Here is a 20,483-nt window from a genome sequence, read left to right as displayed (position 1 = left end):
TATTGAATATAAACAAAGACTAACTGCCGGGAAAATTTTCAAATCATGTAGAGGTGACAGCATTATCAGCTGGTTCCACCAAGCTGATCTAGGTGTTTCCATAGTTCCAGGAACTAACCCCTGTATCGTACTAAGAGACTTACAGCAACCCTCTTCTACTAAAAGCATTAGGAGTATAGGCACATGTGTGGAAGGCGTTGTACATGAGAACAAATTTGATTTGAAGTTATAGACTGAATTCAAAGATGTTTTTAATGAAAAGTTGGGTTGCCTTTCTGACTATGTTCATAAAATCATTTTGAAACCCGATTCAGTTCCAATTTCATGCAAAGTACGGAATGTTCCTCTAGAAATGAAGGATTCTATGCGTGTAGTACTTGAGAAGTTAAAACGTGCTGGCATTATTGTCGAAACTGAAGCAAGCCAATGGTTGGCTCCAATTGTTCTTGCTCGCAAGGCCTCAGGTGAATTGCGATTGTGTGTGGACTTGCACGGTCTTAACCGAGCAATCGTTGCAGACAAATATACGCTTCCCAACATCTCTGAAATGCTTACTCAATTGAAGAATTCTTGTATTTTCTCAACACTTGATTTACTTGCTGCCTATAATCAGGTAAAGATAGATGCAGACTCCATGGATCTGACTGCCTTTATTACCCCTTTTGGGACCTTTAAATTCACTTGTCTTCCTTTTGGTCTGGTCTCAGGGGCCACTGTTTTTCAGAGAGTCATAGAGGACTTGTTGAAAGAAATAGAGGGAGTCAAGATCTACCAGGATGATGTATTAATTCATGGCTCTTCACAAGCTGAGCATGATTTGAGATTGAGAAGTGGCAATTTTGCAACAGAGGTTTGACTCTTCGCCAAACTCATACTCTCAGGTCTCTTCTTAAAAAAGGAATAACATTTCTTTGGACGCATCAGTGCCAGTTAGAATTTGAGGAAGTCAAAGAAGCCCTTAAATGAACCCCATCCTTGCAGAGCTTTGACACCTCTTTAGACTCTGTTCTAAATGCGGACGAGGTCTATCCTTAATCAGTTCAAAGATGGTAAAGAAGAAACTGTTATGTTTCTTTCAGGAGCTCTTGTGGGACCAGAATTACAATATTCTGTGATTGAAAAGGAAGCTCTTTGCATTTATTGGGCCATCAAGAAACTCAAAAAAATGTGTGGGTTCTTCCTTTCTAGTGCATTCTGATTATAAGCCTCTTAAGGACTTGTTTGGCAATCCTTAATGCAGTTTCTTCCAGGATCTGTAAGTGGATCATTGCACTACAAGATTTTGATTTTCTTGTCAAATATATCCCAGGGGTTGATAATAAAGTTGCTGATTGCCTGTCACGATTGGTACTTGTAGGTTCTGATGTGCTTGATGTGCTTGACTCAGATGACTCTTGGGAGATAGACAACTTCAAGGTCTGCGAGATTGTTGAGGAGGTTGTGTCATAAATAGAATGGCGTGGAGAGGGGCAAGATGGCGGCTGTGTGAGCGTTGTGGGCAGCTGCCTCCCCTACCATGGCCACAGGATGGCTGCCTAGCACTGCAGGAATTATCAACAGGATTAAAAAAATGTACCTAGTTTAAGACGGCAAACTGGGTTGAAGCAGATGAGGTTCTTTACGGAGGCGGTGATCCTGGCGACGCGGGCGCTGAGAGCCTTTCCTTCTGTGGCAGCCGCAGTCAGACGCGTGGGGCGGCTAGAAAGGAGAGGAACTCGCAGATACATTGTTGCGAGAAGCTTGACTGAAGGCTCCGTAAAGAGGTGCGGAGCTGATTCATACATTTCTGAAATGCCTCCAAAAGGAAAGCCTCTGGGGAAAGATCTGAGTGCGACCAGAGGGGCCAGGACTGCATCAATGAATCGACGCGCTGTGGAAGGAAAATCCTGGATTTCAGCACGGATGCTCCACAGCCTGGCCTGGGCAGGGAAGGTTCACCAAGAGAGAAAACAGCGGTAAACGGAGCCGGCGAACAAAAGATAGAAAAAGGTACACTTTCTGAGGAGCCAATTGTGATGGTAATGATAGCCGGGAGAGGGCCTTCTACACCGCAAGCTGAAAAGAAACTACCCCAAAGCAAAAGCGCAAGTAATTTAAACTTAAAAATGCTTAAAGACAATTTAAAAAAAAGCCTTTTGTGGATAAAGGGTTGCAAAACAAGACTGAAAAAAGTCCTGCGAGTTCAGGTAAAACTGACCCAGGGGCAGACAAGATAAATGGTTTAGCGGCAGAGTTAGCCAAAATTTTCTGCAGGGGGCCAGAAAAAGCACAACAGGGGTGTGACAAGGATGCGCTACTAGAGGATAGCATGTCACAAAAGGTTTGGACAGCAACAGCTCGGATCCTCCATGCAGACCGGTAAAGGAAAAGCTTGGTTTGCCTAGCCAGGCTGAAGCCATCCCTGCAGTGACTCCAGATGGTGAGAATTTTTATTTATTGACAGATGAATCAGAATTATCGGAGGACAGCTGGAAAGATAGCATTGATGGAAACTTTTCGGAGGACAGTGGAAGCCCTTTCACAAAACCTGACACCCAGATGTCCATCCCTTTTCGCAGCAAGAAGAGCACTAGGGGTTCGGAAAAAGACAAAGGCTTTACGACTGATGGTAGCCAGTCTAGCCAGCTGAAGTGGGACTATTCTGCCTTGCATCGGGAAGGAGCACTAGAGAATGAACCCAGAATTTAAGCCACAGAGGGTCATGGTGGTGCAAACAGCGCTACAGGAGCTCAGATGCCACAAACCTCTGTGGGACTAATTTACGCTGCACTAAAACAAATACAGACAGAGGCCCGTCAGGAGCACAAGAGGGCCCATGCGGCAACCAGGAAACTTCAGGGTGAGGTCCGGACAGTTAACAAAGCCTGCACAGAGATTAATGAATGTACTACGGCACTAGAAGAACGCATAGTACAACTAGAGGCAAGTGTGGAAAACTCTGATAATCAGACCACCTCTAATGACGTGCTCTGGAAGCTGGAGGATTTTGAAAATAGACAGCAACGGAATAACCTTCGTCTACTGGGAATTGCGGAAAAAGCGGAAGGAGTTGATATCTGTGGTTTTGTTTTAAAACTCTTGCAGGAGGCCTTTCCACAGATGGCTCACTGGAACTGGGATATTGAAGTACAAAGGGTGCATAGATTTCCCTTGATGCTTAAAAGAAAGCCAGGTCAAGAAGAAAAACCCAGAGCTATTTTAATATTTTTCTGCAACTTTCTCCTCCGCCAAGATATTTTTGAGAATGCCAGGCCGGACGCAAGAAGATCTGCAGCGGGACATTCCTTTTTTGTCCGACCTGACTTTTGTCATACCACGGTGGAGAGGAGATAGACACTCCGCTCTCTAATTCCTCCCTTTCAGCAGAAGGGGTATGAAGTATTTTTAATGAACCCGGCTAGGCTTAAAGTTATTTGTAAAGGCACAACCAGAGTGTTCACTTCAGAGATTCAAGCCCAGGAGTATTTACAAGAGCTCACTAACAGATAGGCTAGGAGATGAGTTACAAGGTGAAATCGGGCAGTTTTTTTTCTCAAGGATTTTTTGGTCTTGGTAAGGGGCAGCTAGGGGCGCAACCACACACAGGAGTCATCAAAAGGGTCCAGGGACCTGTTTTGCCTTTTTGATGGGAGGGGGGGAGGGTTGTGGGGAGGGGAGGGGGGCCGAAACCAAGGGAATAAGGGGAGAAGAAGAAGTTATCCAGAAAAATGAAATGAAAATGAAATGAAAAATTCCATTTATATAGCGCATAACCACCCGGAGGCCTCGCAGCGCTTCACAATCTTTGATTTTGTTGTTTTGTTTGTTTTTGTCTCTTTTTATCTTTTGTAAATGAGGAAAATAAGAATACCATCGGTTAATATATGTGGTTTAAATGACCCCCAAAAAAGGAGGCGGGTCAGTGTGGATGTTCAATTTTTAAGGGCTGATATTCTATGCCTCCAGGAAACTCATATTGAGGGAGGTAGGAAATGGCTTTTGGAGATGTCTGGGTATCAAATTATTGCAAATACGACACAAGAAACTCGCACTAAGGGGGTGGCTATATTGGTACGGAAGGGGCTGGGTAGTTTTCTTAGTTTTTATCGCTGCCTGGTTGACAAAATGGGCAGATGGGTGATTGTTCAAGGTTGCATTGAAAACAAAATGTTCACTCTCTGCTCAGTATATGAATCAGTATTGGATGATCCAGCTTTGTTTGAATGGTTAAAAACTGAGCTTGTAGGATGGACTTTACCTTTGATCTTTTGTGGAGATTTGAATATTAATTTAAGCTGCCAAGTTGCCACTAAGAAGGCTCCGTATCAGGGCAAGAAACCTAAAGTGTATAATTCACTGTCACAACTCAATTCACTGCATGGGTTAGAGGATGTATGGGCTGTGAAAAGGAGAACTGACTTAGGCTTTACGTACTTTTCTGCTCCACATAAAGTACATGCTAGGTTGGATTATTTCTTAGTATTGCAGATACTTGTCTTGAAGAGTGTTATTGATAAATATCCTAAGGTATCAAATATCTGCCACGGAGAAACCAGCTGTCAGTGCTATGAGACTACAGGGCAGTAACTACAGGGCGTACCATCGGGTGACTCCAGATCTGTTAGCCCAGGCCCTGGTGGACCATCCTCTGTCCTACACTGGTGATCTGGATAACGACCTTGACATTCTGCAGTCCTGGCTCCTAGCTAGATTGAATGAGTTAGCCCCATTACAGCCACCCAGATCTGATACCCAACGGATCTCGGCCCCATGGTTTACGGAGGAACTGGCCCATTCCAGTAGACAATGTAAAGTCGCCGAACGGGCGTGGAGAGCCCATTATGATACCGAGGCTAAACAGATTTACAAATCCATGATGAAATCTTATCATGGTCTAATCCTACAGGGCAAGAAATGCTATTTTGCCAAAAGAATTGAGGAAGCGGCAAACTCCTGTAAGGAGATTTTCTCAATTGTTCGAGAATTTACTACCCCGCGTTCACTCTCAGTACAGGAAGCTCCGGCTGAGACCTGGGCCAACACCATTGCTAATTTCTTTACCACCAAAATTAGGCAAATACAGGACTCCTTTCCCCCAAGACCGACAGCTCATCCTCTGACTCTGTCTAACGAGACAGCCCACCTGTCTACCTCGGGCCCAGCTTTGCTAGACTTCCCGCCCCTTACGATATCCTCATCCCTAGCATTGATGAGGAACCTTAAATCTGGCTCACCGCGTGATCCTTGCCCAGCAAAATTTCTAGCGAGAATGGCAGATGTTGTCAACCCCAAAGCCATTCCTATTCTTAACCTCTCCTTGAGTCAGGGAGTTTTGCCACACTCCTGGAAACAGGCCATGGTTATTGCTCTTCTTAAGAAGCCCAACCTGGACCTGGAAGCCCCGTCCAATTACAGACCGATTTCGCTCCTTCCAGCACTCACCAAAATCTTGGAGAAACACGTTCATAGCGTGCTCTCTAACTTCCTGGAGTCGAATGAGCTACTCCATGCGTCCCAATCGGGCTTTCGATCTAACCTAAGCACCGAGACGGCGCTTTTGGAAGTCTCTGAGATTGTGAAGGAGGTGCTGGATGCCGGAGGCAGGGTGATGTTAGTCATGTTAGATCTGTCGGCGGCTTTCGACACCGTCCCCCAGGAGGATCTCCTCACTAGACTACATGACATCGGTCTAGGGGGGACGGTGCTCAACTGGTTTTGTTCCTTCTTAGCCAACCGCCGACAGACGGTCTGGGCCTCATCTGGATCTGCCAAAATGCCGCCATTGGGAGTTGGAGTTCCTCAGGGCTCAGTATTGAGCCCTACTCTATTTAACATCCTCATGACCCCTCTGGCGACATTGGCGGAGTCCTATGGGGCCCGGATCGTCTCATATGCTGACGACACCCAGCTTCTTTTCACCTGCCGCAAGAGCGAAGACTTCGATGGGAAAAGTATCCGTGAGTGCCTTGGGGCTGTTTTCAACTGGTTCCAACTGAACAGCCTCAAGTGCAACTCGGATAAATCCGAGATACTTTTCTTCGGATGCCCAGCGGAACCGGAGTGGCATGGTTGGTGGCCTGCCAACATGTTCCCCCCAGCTCAGTCATCTAAATGGGCTAAGAACCTGGGAATTAAAATTGACAACGAGCTCACGCTCAAATCCCAGGTGGCTACTCTTACAGGAACGTGCTTCGGTATCCTCAGGATGCTTCGAAAGTTCTTTCCTCTACTTTCTGAGGAACATCGGAGGATAACTGTACAGTCACTCATAGGATCCAGATTGGACTATGCTAATGCTTTGTATCTGGGTCTGCCGGAATATCTCTTACAGCGCATGCAGGTGACCCAGAACGCTGCAGCACGAGCGATTTTTGGCCTGCATTGCCGTACCAGTGCCTCTAACCTGCTCCAATCCCTCCATTGGCTTCCCATACGGAAGAGGATAATGTTCAAAGCCATGACTCTAGCCCATAAAGCCCTGCATGCCACTGGTGCAAAATACCTCCAGAAGAGGCTGGACTTTTACCGGCCAACACGATCTTTAAGATCGGAGTCACTGGCACTTGCTGTGGTTCCACGTATAAAGAGGGCCCGATTGGGCGGTCGGTCCTTTAGATTCCTGGCCCCTCAGCTATGGAACTCCTTACCGCTGTCCCTGCGGGCCACATCTAATCTGCTTGCCTTTAGGAAGGGTCTAAAGACTTGGTTGTTTTCTGGTTAGTGCGCTTCCTTTTTTTAGCTTCTGTTTTCTCTACTGTTATGTTTTTCAGTCTTCTTCTGGGTCTAAAGCACAAAGCGCCGGGACACTCCTTTGGAGTAGCCGTTGCTCTATACAAGACTCATATATAACATATAACATATAACATAACATATAAGGTCATGTCGGACCATAACCCCTTGGTGATTGAGCTGGATATTGAGCTGCCATCCTTCTAGTCACGGTGGTCATTTAATAGGGCATTATTAAGTGAAGCAGAGTATACACAGCAGATAGGGGATTGGATTCCTAGGTTTATCAAAGAGAATTATGGAAGCGCAAACCTAGGCATCATCTGGGACACATAAAAAGCAGGGGTCAGAGGGGAAACAAACAGGTTTGGCTGGGAGTCACACAGACAAGAGAAAACTTTGTTGCGTTTATTATATGAGGATCTAGGTATGGTGGAGGCTCAACTGATAGAGATATTAGCAGCTGGAGCAGACTCATAGGCAAGTCAGTTAAAAGTTACTATTGCCAGACCTGCAATTAAGCAAATCTCATTAAAGAAAGCAGCCAGTAAATATCTGGCGTGGAAAAGTCGGTCTTATGAGATCAGTGAGATAGTAGGACATCTATTAGCAGCACGTACAAGGGAGGAAACTGTGCAATCTCGGATCAGAGAAATCAGGGATCCGAGTGTTGGCATAGTGAGCGAGACCAATGCTATCCTTACCGCATTTCAGAAATGTTATCAAAATCTTTATACCAAAGACACTCAGGCTGGGAGCCGGGAAATTCAGGATTACTTATTGGAGGTGGTCCCGGGTCAGCTTTCAGTAGAGGAAAGAGACAGACTAGATGAGCCAATCACTATGGACGAATTGACAACAGCCATAGATCATCTCCCATCGGGCAAAGCCTCAGGCCCGGACTTAATCCCCGGAGAGTTTTATAAAAAGTTTAAAAAACAACTTTTGGCATTGATGCTGAAAGTTTTCCGAAGGGCACAACTTGATCAGTCCACGCCGGATTCTTGGAAAAGTGCCAATATTATAGTGTTCCCTATAAAAAAGGTAAACCAGTTATGGAACTGGGATAATACAGGCCGATTACCTTGCTTATTAGCGATGTGAAGATATATTCTAAAATTCTGGCGAACAGGCTGACTGCAGTTATCGGAATGCTAGTCTCTCCATTCCAGCATGGACTTGTACCTGGCAGGGGCACAACAGAGCATATCCGACGCTTAATTACACTGTTTGACCATGCAAGGGTTTCAGGAGACCCTATGGCGGCCATATTTCTTGATGCAGAGAAGGCCATCAATTGGGTCCCTTGGCTCTTTCTTTGGGCAATCATGGAAAGGCAGGGATTGGGTAAGGGTTTTATCAGCGCTATTGGTTGTATGTACCAGAATCCTGTGGCTAGGATCTCTTCGATGGGCGCCTCTTCTGATATAATTAAAATTACTTGCGGTTCACGGCAAGTGTGTCCTTACTCTCCACTTTTATTCGCACTGTATATAGACCCTTTAATTAGGAAAATTGTGGAGAACAACAGGATCCAGGCAGTTCAAACCCTGGGGGGCGAGTCAAAGATTTTAGCATACGCAGACAACCTTGCCATAACAACAACTAACCCTGCGGATGCAATAAGGGAGGTTGAAAGGGAGGCCAAAAAATTCGGCGAAGTTTCAGGCTATTTCTTGAGCAAAGAGAAGACAATGATTGTTAAAAATTCTCAGGCGGACCTGGTTGACACTAGGGTAGCTGGGAATGCTAGATATTTAGGCGTTGAGATTTCCGCCAACGTGGATAAAATTGTGCAAATTAACTTGGAGCCCTTGCTACTCAAGACTAAAACTGATCTCAATAGAATGAATGGCCTACATCTGACATTACTGGGAAGGTGCAATATTATAAAAATGCTGTTTTTACACAGAATTTTATATTTATTTAGAGCCATCCCACTAGAGGTTAATACAACTTGGTGTCTGCCTTCAATCAAGTTATCTCTAAATTTTTATGGGCTGGGAAGCGCCCTCGTAGAGCACTGAAATATATGACCCTACCTAAGGACCGAGGTGGATGGTCTGTCCCTGATATCCAGATCTATTACTGGGCTGCAAACCTTCAACAGATGACTGATCTTTTGGGAAAAGGGTTGACCAATGTTGTGGACGTAGCCTACCCTTCTATATATAGGCTACTGCGCCGGGACGAGGCCTATGGGTGTTTGATGCGGCATATTGATTTTGCTTACCTAAAAAGAGTTAAGTTCAAGGTTCTGCTGGGGGCATTTAAGATATGGACATCTATTAGGAAAAAACTTAAATTGAATAGGATACACAGAAATACTCCTTGAAAAAATAATCAACTCCTGCCAGGAATCTTTCATGATGGCTATATGGAATCCTGGAGGGAGAAAGGTATTAGACATATTGGAGATTTGATAAGGGATAACACAATACACACGTTCGATACAATTAAGGAAAAATTAGGGGTGGGAAATAATCACTTTTTCAAATGTTCTCAAGTGAGGGACTATCTTTCTAAGAAGATAATTCAGGACCACAAAGTCCCCTTATTGGAGGTGGCTTTAGTTAGTAACACAATGGAGGATGATCTTACTAAGCACACTGATCGTTGGCAGGATCAGGTTCAAGCGGTGGTGGGGGTTTGTGAGGACTCTTTACTGCTGGGCTCAACCGCAGCTATATCTGCAAACATACAAGTTCAATGCTTTAAAACTCGGCTGAACTTATACATCACTCCGGCACGGATCTTTAAGTGGGGAGGCTCGTCAGGTATACACTGCTCCCATTGTGGATGTCTTGCTGCAAACAGTGTGCACATGTTCACAACCTGCCCCTGATTAACAGGATTAGTGGGAGAGATGGGCAACTATATCAAACAAATTCTGGACTTTGAGATTGAGCTGTCACTGCAAGTAATTCTGTTGGGGGTAAGCAATCAGGCTATGACAGTCCCTAAGAAGACTCTGCTTTTCATTATGATGGCAGTCTTTAGGCTTTGCTTGGCTACTGTTTGGTTGGATAGAGAATGTCCCTCAGTTCAATGCTGGCTGGGAAAATTGATAGCTACTTATCGTTGGGAGAAAGCAATATATAAACGAAGAGGTCTGAGAATCCTTAAAGCATGACAACGTTTTACTTGAAGTATGCAAGTTTGAGTCTGGTGGATGGACAGGTATTAAGTCTCTTTCCAATGATGCAAAAAAGTTTTGGAATGTAAGGCATGAGCTCTCTTTATGCAAGGATCTTTTGTGGAGAGGTTCACGTCTGGTTCCACCATTTGCACTTCAAGAGAAGATTGTTCACCTTGCGCATGATGGTTGTCAGGGTATATCAAAAACAAAGGAGAGAGTTTGTGTACACTTGGTGGCCAGGAGTAGATATTTTGGTTGAATGGTTGGTCAGAGATTGCTCTGAATGCAGAATGTCTGACAAAGTGTGCAAGACTAGAACTCAGCTGTTGATTATTTGTGATTCTCCTACTAGGTGTTGGCAAAATGTTGCACTTGATCTTTTAGGTCCAATTTATTCCAAATCAGGTCAGTCTTTTGTCTTAGTTCTTATTGACATGTACTCTAGGTAGTCAGAGGTCAAGGTCACTCAAAGTATTGAAACCAGAGATGTGGTAACATTTTTAGATAATGTATTTTACAGAGATGGCCTTCCTGAGACTCTTTTAACTGGCAATGGATTACAACTAGTCTCAAAGGAGATGGAAGACTTTCTGTCTAAAAGAGGAATTATTGATAAAAAATGCTCTCTTTACCATCCCAAATGCAACGGGATGATTGAGAGAGTCTACCGTATGCTAAAAGAATCTATTTGATCTGCAAAGGAACAAGGCTGTTACTGGAAGAATGCTATTTTAGAGAGAGTTATGGCCTATCGTTTGACCCTTTATTCTACAATGGAGAAAGTTCCCTTTGAATTATTTAGAGGACATACACCTAATACCGAATTGTTTCAATCCTGGATGAGAGGGTATGGAGCTGAGATTAGTATTTATGAGGATCCCCAGTGGAAGGTTCATCAGAATATTAAGTCTGAGAAGATGAAGGCAAACTTTGATGCAAGACATGCTGTTGCTCATACAATTGTTAATGTTGGTGATTGTGTAAGAGTTTGGTCGCCACAAAAAACTGGAGGAAATAAGTTCTCTATTCCCCATAAGGTAGTTAAGTTGTTTCAAAACGCAGTAAAATTAGATGATGGTCATATTTGGAACCTCAATATATTGCTCCTGTACGTTTCCTTACTCCTTCTAATTTTTGTGCCCAACAATCATCATCTTCACAACGTATACCTCCTCTGCGTAGGTGTTCTCGTACTTGTTCTGTTCCTGCAAAATTGCATGATTATGTCTGCAACGGAGTTATCAGTTACTGTTACTTTGTTTATGGCTGGGGGGAGGTGTGTGGTATTCTCCTGTGCTGTTATGTTCCTATGTTACACTTATGTAATTCTATCTCTAGTGTTTGTGAATAGAATTTAGAATGTATTGGGCGCCTGGTTACAAGGTTCTCCAGAGAGCAGTTGCTGCTGGATTGCTTGTGGCTAGGACGATAATTTGTTTACTCTTAAATTAAAGAAGAGTAATACTATATCATCTCTTGATGCTTTATTACAGGGTACTTATGATCTCTTTCCAACCTGTTGTTTCTGGGAAATAACTCAGGGGTCAAGATACTGATCTAATTGCAAACCACTTTGAAAGTTCAGATCATGTTCAATTCTAGAATCCAGGTCAGCCTGCAACACTGAAAGTGCATCAGCCTCTGCATCTGTGCTTATATTATTCCCACTTAAGTGCTGTTGTGTGCAAATGAATATATTACTTATTGATCAGACACAAAAAACTATATGTAACTGACTGGACTGTGGCATCACATTAAACCAATTACCTGAGCTGTATTGGAAACTAAGAAAACGGAATTAAAAAGCACTTTAAGAACCAAAATGTCAAGCTTTCTGAGTGCAAAATTAGGGGCTGTAATGTAGTGAGCCGGAAAGGCTCGCAAAGCACCTTTTGTAATACTTCTAAATTTCAAAGAGAAGGGTGCTTGAAAGGGGTCTCCATCTGCGCTTCTCAATTTGTAACTCCTTACATCAATGGTTTGAGACCACAATTGCAACCGTAAACCATTGGACATACACTAACTCCTCACTTGGGGTAAGGTCCAGTTCAAAATGTGAATGTTGTCCCTAAGTAAGTATGGGTAGGCAGCCTTAGGGGCAGTAGGTAGTAGTCCAGGAACCCAAAGTGTGCCACCCTCAATGTCATTCCTTAATGTGATAGTTTTTTTTTTTAAAAGCCCAGGGGGATAGGGTCTACTTTAAAAAAATAACCATGCAAGAAATGCAAATGCAAAGAAGGAGTTTCGCTGTCCCATGCACACCTCAATCCATTTATTCCCAGCCATTCAACGCTGGTCTAAAAAATACTGCTTATCTCATTCATAATAATGAGGCAGGCATGAATTCTGTGATGCCGATGATAAATGCCTCAGCCGCATCACAAAATAAAATGAATAGGGTGTAAAAAAACTGGCTTGTTGCCAATCTGGGTTTAGTTCATGTTCACTGCAAAAGGAGAGTGCAAGCGCCTCATATGCATTTGTTACAAAGTTTAAAACTTGATTCAAAAGGTTTACTATTCTCATTCATGACTCCACCTGTGACATGCGCTCTCACTTGTGAGAGGTATTGTATACACCAAAGGGCTTGCAGCCTACCCACTGTTTCCCATTCATTGGCTTCATTGTCACTCTTATGTGCTGTCTTCTAATTGGACAAAGAGATACCAAAGGAGATGATGGACGGAGCGTTTGAGCAAATCAAACACTCAACCCCAGTCAACTGATCTAGGTTTAATCCATCATCATTCTTTAGCTCACTCCACCACCCCAGTTCAGACATGGCCATATGCAAATCAGTCTGACCCTCTGCCTCATGAGAACAGTCCAGCCCGAACTGCCAAGCCATGTCTTCCCTGGACCGGTAGCAAGCATACTGGGACCGGTTTCTGGCTAATCAACATTCATCAGCCAGGCTAGCTTGAATTCAGTGGCAAAGTGAGCAAGGGACCAAATTCTGTGCATACCCTGCCAACTTAGGGCGGATAAAGAGATACCAACGGGGATGATGGACGGAGCACTTGAGCAAACCAAACACTCACCCCCAGTCAACTGATCTGGGTTTAATCCATCATCATTCTTTAGCTCACTCCACCACCCCTGTTCAAACATGGCCATATGCAAATCAGTCTGACCCTGTGGCTCATGGGAACAGTCCTTCCCGAACTGCCAAGCCACGTCTTCGCTGGACCGGAAACAGCATCCTGGGATTGGTTTCTGGCTAATCAGCCAGGCTAGCTTGAATCCAGTGGCAAAGTGAGCAAGGGACCCACGCCTGGGCATACCCTGCCAATTTAGGGCGAACAAAGCGATCTCAAAGGGGATGATGGGCGGAGGGCTTGAGCAAATCAAACACTCACCCCCAGTCAACCGATCTAGGTTTAATCCATCATCATTCTTTAGCTCACTCCACCACCCCAGTTAAGACATGGCATATGCAAATCAGTCTGACCCTGTGCCTCATGGGAACAGTCCAGCCCGTACTGCCAAGCCATGTCTTCCCTGGACCAAAAACCAGCATCTGGGACCGGTTTCTGGCTAATCAGCCATCATCAGCCAGGCTAGCTTGAATCCAGTGGCAACAAGAGCAAGGGCCTCACGTCTGGGCATACCCTGCCAACATAGGGCGAACAAAGCGATCTCAAAGGGGATGATGGACGGAGCGCTTGAGCAAATCAAACACTCACCCCCAGTCAACTGATCTGGGTTTACTACATCATCATTCTTTAGCTCACTCCACCACCCCAGTTTAGATATGGCCATATGCAAATCAGTGTGACCCTGTGCCTCATCGGAACAGTCCAGTCCGAACTGCCAAGCCATGCCTTCCCTGGACCAGAAACAAGCATCAACTCAAATTTGGACTCCCTGACTGGGGAGCTGCATGGTTGTTTTACCCATATTTGCAGGGCTTTTCCAGCAACCTCTCCCCATGTCTGTGGTCCAACAATGTCTGGGCCTACTACATCTGCCTCAGCCACTGAAAGGGAGGCCCTGGCACAAGAGGAAACACCTGCACCCTCCTCAGTACCTGCAACTGTGGATCCACCAGCCCTTCAAAGGAGAGGATGTTAATACAGACCAGCAGCAAAGGATGGCATGACCACCACCAGCCAAGATGCAGAACCTAATTTCCTTCAGTGTGTAACTAGCATTCACTCTGTGGTCTATTTTCTGGACACATTTACCTTTTTGATGCAAGTTGTATTTTTTAAATTGGATTTCACACAATTTTGGCTCTACAACATTATTTTCATTCACCATAGTTGGCTTTTTATGTGGTTTTCTTTTTTCTATCTTACATTTTTATTATTTTAGTTTGTGGAATGAAATAAAAATTACAAATTCAAAGACGTTCAATTTCTTTTCTCAATTTGTTCAATTATTTTTTTTCGTCATACATTTCAAATAAAAAGCAGATTGTCTATTCATTAGAAATTACATGTATGTAAATGCTTTTCACACTTTCTAAAAATTACACACAAAAAAACCCAACAAATCCAAATGTATGATTTTATTAAGTTGGAATAAAGAATTGCATTTCATATTTTTCAAAATCATTAGAACATGTGCATAATCAAAATGTGTCATGCTGTATTTACGTTTACAGTTCCAGACCTTGCCACCATGGAAGAAAGAGATAGAATCAAAAAATTCAGATTAAGTACTTTACTTTACTTGTGGAGTTGTAGAGCGCAAGCGAATCATCCCGAGGATATCTCTTCGCGCTTTGAGTAAAAGGTACTTATTGGACGAGGGCATCTAAAACAGCCATGTCTTTAGAAGTTTCTTGAAGCTGGTTAACTCATTACAAGCCCTAATGTTCTGTGGCAGTTTATTCCAGTGACTGGCTGCCAAATAGGAAAAGGCTCTACCACCCATCCTAACCCTGTGCAGCAGGTTGGCATTGCTAGATCTTAGTTGTCGGGCAGGTTGATACCAGCTGAATTTATTTCTGAAGTATGCAGGGCCACTCCCTTGAAATGATCTGAAGACCACACAAAGCATCTTAAAGATGGCTTGTTTCTTAATCGGGAGCCAGTGTAACTGGTTCAAGAAGGGGGCAGAAGGGGTCCGTGCCGGTTTGTTAAGGGCAAGAAGGGCTGCGGTATTCTGCACCACCTGGAGCCTTGATAGAAGATCCTCCCTTGCCCCCACCAGCAACGAGTAGCAAGTAGGCAAACTATTAGCGATTTATGTCATCATCTAGAGCTGGATCTTCTTCCTCACAACATGATTCCCACATCAATGACACCAATAGTGAAATTAAGGGCAGTACTCTATTTTGTTGCCACAGAATCATTCCAATACACGGTTGTAGTATCTGGTGGAATGTGAGTGGATGGAGTAAGCGGAGCTCTACCACTCTGCGCCTCCGTTTATGGTGCAGAGTTTTGGCAAAACTCTGACTCCGCCACGTAGCAGAGTTTTTTTACCACCACCACCCACCAAGTTCTGGCCAAGCTCTATGGGGCATAGGCCGCAATGCTGGCATCTCACCGTTGCCAAGGAAACCAGGCTCCGGCGGAGGAAAATAAAGTCCAGTCGCTCCAGGTCATGTGACTCACGTCACTTCCAGTGCAGGACTCAGGAAGGATCTGGAGATGCAGCTGGAGTGGAGCAGAGCGGCGAGAAGAAAATGTCCTGCCTGTGGGCGGACATGTGTCCGAGCCTGCTCCTGCCGCTGCCTCTGTCAGAGCCTGACCCAAGAGACCCTCTTGCATTGTCAATGGACAGAAAATGTATGGAGAATCCCTCACCTACAGCTGCCTCCTCTGAGTCCCCGCATCAGAGACCTAATGGATCCAAATGGGCTAGCGTCCTCCCCTCAGCAGTGCCTGCATCCGAAGGGAAGGAAATACAGAAGCAGCCCAGATTAGTGATACAGTGCTACACAGGAGCAAGACCACTGACTCATTGTCAGTGAAATTGCTCTCCCACCCTCGTAGCTCCACCATTAAGTGAGGTGCCCCTGCCCCTGCACTCTTGAGTGTTGGTAATCGAGGCCCTCCTCCACCCGCAGGTTTCCCTGCGCCTCATCCCTGGTGGTCCAGTGGACCTCTGTCTCCTTTCTTTCTTTCTGCTCCTTCACTCGTTTTTCTCCCCTTTCTATCTTTCACCTTTCTGCCTTATTTCTGCCCATTTTACCTTTCTCTCCCTCTGCTCCTTCACTCGTTTTCACTCGTTTTTCTACCCTTTCTATCTTTCACCTTTCTGCTCTTTTCTGCATCTCTGCTCTTTTGTGCCTTATTTCTGCTTATTTTCCCTTTTTTCTTTATCCCTTCTTTCCTCCCTTTACCTTTCCCCGCCGCTGCTGCCCCCGCGGCCCCTCCCCCCCAGCACGACCGGCCCAATCCAGCTCCCCTCCCCGCTCCCGCCTCCCAGCTGTCCAGTCCTCCCCGACCCCTACTTAATGGCGCCCACTGCGCGGCCGCTGCGCGGCGGCGGGCTGCGGGCGCGCCGCTGGTGCACCGAAGGCGCGTCAAAGGCAAGCACATCTGCGCCCGTCTGCGACCCGTCTGCGACCAGCACCAGGAACCCTGGACCTCCGCCCCCCCCAACGCTACGACCCAGCAGCACTCCACGCACTCAACCCAGGCTGCAACAACAACTGCAAGCTAGCATCACCAGCCGACACCCATGGACCCTGCAGCTGTCACCGCGGCCGGCACACCTGCAGCACCGCCAAGAACACGGATCCAGCACAACCCGTCCACAAGAACACAACCGAACCGAAGATCCTGCAATGCATCCTCCTCAACGTCCGATCCCTCCACAAACACGCCACGAAATCAGGAACCTCCTCGACAGCACCACCCCAGATGTAGCATTCTTCACCGAAACCTGGACCAACACCACCTCGGGACCGGACATCGCCATCGCCATCCCCCAAGGATACAAGATCTCCAGGAAGGACCGCCACACCCACCCAGGAGGAGGAATCGCCATCGTCCACAAATCCGGCCTCCGCCTGAGCACACTCCCAGACGAGTCCACAAAACTGATGGAACACCTTCACTTCAAGATACTGGCCAGCCCCACCACCGCCCTCCGAGGAACCCTCATCTACCGACTCCCTGGACCCCGCGGACCCTTCGCCAACTCCATCACGGACATTATCTCCCCGCAGGCCATCGCATCCATCAACTACACCCTGCTGGGAGACCTCAACTTCCACCTCGACAATCAACTGGACCCCAACACCACATGCCTCCTGGACAACCTCCACAACATTGGACTCCGCTAGATCGTGACCGAGCCCACGCACTCAGCAGGACACACCCTCGACCCCCTCTTCACTACAGGAAACTACATCACCTTCAGCCACACCACCGAACTCCCATGGACCGACCATTGTTGCGTCCACTTCACCTTCAGGACACCCACCATCCACAGACACCAGCACCTGCTTCCACAAAGAAACTGGACCAAAATCACCGATGACCAGCTCACCTCCTCACTCAACAACTCCACCCCAACCATCGCGGAAAACGACGACCCGAACACCGCAGCCCGAACCCTGCATAGATGGATCTCAGACAGCACCAACACCATAGCCCCCTCAAGAAAAACAAAAATACCCGTGCCAAGAAAGCCAGATGGTTTACCACCGAACTTCGAGAGTCCAGGCACACATGCCGCCGCCTCGAAAAGACCTGGAGAAACACCAAATCCACAGAAGCCCACAACAACTTCAGAGCCGCCACCAACGCCCACCATCAACTCATCAGAGAAACGAGGAAAAAAGCGATTGAAGACAGAATCTCCACCCACGTACACAACAGCAAGGAACTCTTCAGCATCATCAAGGAGTTCGCCCAACCCACCAGCGAGTCTACCGACATCCCTCCCTCACAAGACCTCTGCGACAAACTCAGCATCTTTTTCCACCACAAAATCAAGAGCATCTACGACAACTTCGACGAAGACAACCAACACACTGAACCCTCACCAACCACCCCCGACACCCGGAAACCAGCGATTGATGACTGGACAGCCCTCACCACTGAAGACACACTGAAGACAATTAAGTCAATCCACTCAGGGGCGCCCACGGACCCCTGCCCCCACCACATCTTCAACAGAGCCGTCAACACCATCGCACCCATGCTCTGCCACACCATCAACCGCTCCCTGGCGACCACCTCGTTCCCCGATGACTGGAAACACGCCGAGGTCAACCCCCTCCTGAAGAAACCCTCAGCGGACCCCACCGACCTCAAAAACTACAGACCCATCTCCCTGCTCCCGTTCCCAGCGAAAGTCATCCAGAAAGCCATCAACAGCCAACTCGCCACATTCATTGAAGAACACAACATCCTCGACTCCTCCCAATCCGGCTTCAGAAAAAACCACAGTACGGTAACCGCCCTCCTCACCGCAACAGACGACATCCGCACCTTACTGGACAAAGGAGAAACAGTAGCCCTCATCCTCCTCGACCTATCAGCGGCGTTCGACACAGTCTCCCACCGCACCCTAATACGCAGACTCTACGATGCAGGAATCCAGGACAAGGCCCTCTACTGGATCTGCTCCTTCCTCTCCGGCAGGACGCAGCGGGTCAGACTCCCCCCTTTCCTCTTGGACCCCACACCTACCACCTGCGGAGTCCCCCAGGGCTCTTCCCTCAGCCCGACGCTCTTCAACATCTACATGGCTCCACTTGCCCCCATCGTCAGAACCTACGGACTCAACATCGTGTCATACGCAGACGACACCCAGCTCATCCTCTCCCTATCCAACGAGCCCAACACCGCCAGACGCAACTTTCGAGAAGGCATGGAAGCCGTCGCCAAATGGATGAAAAACAGCTGCCTACAACTAAACACCAACAAAACAGAAGTACTCATCATGGGCCCAAACCCCGACGCCTGGAGCGACACCTGGTGGCCCACCGCCCTCGGAAACCCGCCAACCCCCACAGACCACGCACGCAACCTGGGAATCATCCTGGACTCGGAGCTCAAAATGGACCGCCAGATCAACTCTGTCTCAACTTCCTGCTTCCACACCCTCTGCCTCCTTCGTAAGACCTTCAAATGGATCCCCCTCGAACACCGAAAGACAGTCACTCACGCCCTGGTCACCACAGACTCGACTACGGCAACGCACTCTACGCCGGAATAAACAAAAACCTCATCCGCAAGCTACAGAACATCCAGAACGCTGCCGCAAGACTGGTCCTCAACCTGCCAAAACACTGCCACATCTCCCAGCACCTGCGCACACTCCACTGGCTCCCTGTCGCGGCGAGAATCACCTTTAAGATGCTCACCCACGCACACAAGGCCCTCCACGGCACCGGACCAGCATACCTGAACAGCCGACTCAAATTCCACGCACCCCAAAGGACCCTACGATCAGCCCAGCTTTCCTACGCCGTGGTCCCTCGCACCAGAAAGACCAGATCGGGAGGCCGCTCCTTCTCCTTCCTCGCGGCCAAAGCATGGAACGCCCTTCCGCTCCACCTCAGACAGACAACATCGCTCCCCATCTTCGCAAGAAACCTCAAAACCTGGCTCTTCGACAGACCCCCTCCTTGATGGAATGGAACCTGCACCCTCCCACCCCCCACCCCTAGCGCCTTGAGACCCTTACGGGTGAGTAGTCGCGCTTTAACAAACTCCTGATTGATTGATTGATTGACACTCAGAAATCCCAGTGTCTCTGGATTAGCAGTTTTTTCGATCCTCAAAATCCATAGTTTTCACCTCATTGCATGCTATAGGAGGAGCAAGTAACTCCACTGCTAGCGGAACTCCATGTAGCGCTGCGTACTTCACGTACAGCGAAGTGCGGATACACGGGCTCTGTCCGGGTCTAGTCCGGAAATGGTCTCATAACCAGAAATAAAACACACATTTTACTTATTTCGCATAATATATTTTGTTTCTTAACATAATTTTACACAACATTTAATTGCGATGATTTTTTATTAATTACATTTTTGACATGTCCATTACTTTTTTAAAAAGAAATATGTAACTAATATATTTTAAATGTATTAATTACATATTCTATATTTTTTTTTAATTCTGTCAGCTGAAATGTAAACAAAACCGCGCAACTATTGCATTTAACCACAGTAATGCACTACATAATACTTTTTTGGCAAAACAAATAAATAAAACCAGCAGTTTGTATCTGTAAATAAAGAACCCACCATTTGAGTAGTGGTGGTGCACTCAAAATTCAAAAACAAATAGGGCCTCCTCTTGCGCCGCCGGAACGTCACTTTTGTGACATTCCGGGGCGCAGGAGCCTGCTCCATATTTACGAGGCAGCACAAAAGCCACTTCTTTGGCTTGATGCTGCCTCCTAAATATTGTTCCCTTTGACACTGTTTTCTGCATTAAAGGGGCATGCTAGGGGTGTTGCTGGGGCATTCCCAGCATCATCCATGGTTTTTTGACACTGGCCCAGATCTACGAGAAATCGTAACTCTGAGGCAGCACCAAAAACATATGCCTCCCCAGGGTAGGCATAAGGGAGGCACAACAAGAAGAAATAGATTTATTTCTCCTCGATTTTTCTGCAGCACACGTAGAAAGAGGGAAAAGCCTCTTGTGATTGTTTTTGTGCAGGAAGGTTTCCCTTCCCGCACAAAAATGAACATTCCTGAAATGCAGGCACC

This window comes from Lissotriton vulgaris, chromosome 8 (genome assembly GCF_964263255.1).
Source record: "Lissotriton vulgaris chromosome 8, aLisVul1.2, whole genome shotgun sequence".
Classification (NCBI taxonomy): Eukaryota; Metazoa; Chordata; class Amphibia; order Caudata; family Salamandridae; genus Lissotriton; species Lissotriton vulgaris.
The sequence above is the reverse complement of the archived record's forward strand: the minus strand, read 5'-3'. Positions refer to the sequence as shown.